Genomic DNA, 2,646 nt, shown 5'->3' with positions numbered 1-2,646 from the left:
ACATCTCTACTGTGCTTTTGCTTTGAACCTCACACCATTGGATTTTCTACCTATGCACCTTTTTGTTGTTGGCATCTACAGACCAACCCTCCTTCTCTGAGGATGTTAGTGTGTTGGTCACTGTTCCTGTCTCCAAAATTCCTGTCTTCATAGTTGGAGACTTCATATCCACAGAGTTCATCCTTCCCACACCTTGGCCTCTAGTTCCTTGAGCTCCATGATCTGGCCCTTTTGATAGCGGCAAGAGGCAGACAAATTCCTAGACAGACAGGGGCAGGTCCCTGGTGAAGCCTGACCTTCAAACCAAAGACAGCTTAAAGCCTGAAAACCAGGCCTCCAGTTCCAGGTAGAGTCTATGAGCCAGAGTGAGAACTTCCTTGTTTAAGCCTGAAAACTGGGCTGCCAGTTCCAGGTAGAGTCCAAACCTGGAGTGAGAACTTCCTTGTTACTTTTTTTTTTTCCCTTGAGACAGAATCTTGCTCTGTAGTCCAGTCTGGAGTGCAGTGGTGTGATCTCGGCTCACTGCAACCTCCACCTCCTGGATTCAAGCAATTCTCCCCTCAGCCTCCCAAGTAGCTGAGACTATAGGTGCGTGCCACCACACCCGGCTAATTTTTGTATTTTTAGTAGAGACAGCTATGTCACTATGTTGACCCGGCTGGTCTCAAACTCCTGACCTCAGGTGATCCACCTGCCTCGGCCTCCCAAAGTGCTGGGATTACAAGCATGAGCCACCATGCCTAGCCCCTCCTTACCTTTTAGCCAATCCAATGGTGCTTTTTCCAGGCCCGCCCATACACCAATCAGCACACATTCCCCCATTCTGAGCCAATAAAAACCCCAGACTCAGCCACACATTGGGACTACCTGCCTTTGGGTAGGGTCTACCCACTTTTGGTCCTCTCTCCTGTCAAGAGCTATGCTGTCACTCAATAAAACTCTTCTCTGTCTTGCTCACTCTCTGGTTGTCCGCATAACCTTATTTTTCTTGGACGCAGAACAAGAACCTAGAGCCCACCAAAGGACCGGTGTGAAAGGAGCTGTAGCACTGTATCCGTCCCATCCTCCACTGGCACCGGATGGCTGCCCCACATGACAGGAAGTGTTGTTGTGGCCAGACCAACAGCCCAGGAGCCATGGGCTATTGTGGGGCATTGGGACCAAATGAGCGGTAACATGAACAAGCTGAAACACGTTCCTGGCCACCTGGCCAAGCTGTGGGCAGTGACACACTCTCATTTGCCAGACTACAAGAGAAGAGCTGTGACCCTTCTGGGAGCCCATACCTCAGGGCTCCCCAAGCCAGAGTTGTGACATGCTGTAACACCCTCTTGCAGCTCCACGGTTGCTGGTGTCTTTGAGTTTTCAGGCACCATGGTGTTCCTCTTGTTGGGATGCCAGTGCGCAAGGTGGAAGCCACTTGAGGCATACCTGGTCCAGCCACAGCCTCACATGGTTCCGACACCTGGGGCTGCCTGCCCCTCTGCAGCAGCTGGTGCACCTGGCTCTGTGGTGTGGCTGGACCCCGTGCTTGCTCACACACCTCCCACTACTCCACGCCTGGCTCACCCATGGCAGGAATGGGATCTGGGCCAGTAGTGCAAGCTGAGGACAGCCTGCTGGGCTGAGTAGGCAGAGCCAGCCCAGCAGTTGTGAGCAAAACTTGGTCAGAGGTGCCACTGGTCACAGAAGTTTCTGGCTGGTGAAGTGGCACCGAAAGAATCCTGTGTGACTTTGCTCATCTCAGTTACTCATTCTGTGGCCACATCTCAGACTAGCCTTTGGGATTCCCAGTAGCTGTGCCTGCAATCCTTAATTTCCAGCAGTTGTCTGACCACCACCTCCTATTTTTCCAGCTCACTGCTTCTAGTCCCTCAAGTCTAATAACTCTTTAATCGGCCAGGATCTGAATTTACCATCCTCCCACCTTCTGCTGGTCCCCTCTTCCCTCCTTGAGCAACCTCAGGAGTTGCTCACAGTTGCCACAGTCAGTTATCACACACAGTTATGACTCACAGTTGCCACAGTCAGTCATAATAACCACCTTCTCGCATTTATAATGCCCTTAGTCTGCTCTCTTCTTTGCACTCTCTTGGCAAAACCTTAACACTGATGAGAGAAAATTCTTCACTCTGCACCTGCACTCGTGCAGTTGAACATCTCTGGAGAAAACATACAGTTGAACTGAGTGGTTTTAGATTCAGACGCTGAACTTCACATGGCCCTCAGTGCTGCCTGGCAGGAAGGAAACCTTTCCCAAGCACACTGCTCTCTCTTCTCAAACTCTTTCCAGCTCTGTCTTCTTTTTTTTTTTTTTTTGAGACTGAGTCTCACTGTCACTCAGGCTGGAGTGTAGTAGTGCGATTACAGATCACTGCAGCCTTGACCTCTGGGCTCAAGGGATCCTCCTGCCTCAGCCTCCTGTGTAGCTGGGGCTACAGGCATGTGCCACCACACTCAGCTAATTTTTTAAAAAATACTTTGGGCCGGGCGCGGTGGCTCACGCTTGTAATCCCAGCACTTTGGGAGGCCGAGGCGGGCGGATCATGAGGTCAGGAGATCGAGACCACGGTGAAACCTCGTCTCTACTAAAAATACAAAAAATTAGCCGGGCGTGGTGGCGGGCGCCTGTAGTCCCAGCTACTC

The sequence above is a fragment of the Hylobates moloch genome, unplaced genomic scaffold, assembly GCF_009828535.3.
Source record: "Hylobates moloch isolate HMO894 unplaced genomic scaffold, HMol_V3 SCAFFOLD_1, whole genome shotgun sequence".
NCBI classification, from domain to species: Eukaryota; Metazoa; Chordata; class Mammalia; order Primates; family Hylobatidae; genus Hylobates; species Hylobates moloch.
This window is presented reverse-complemented; position numbering follows the sequence as displayed.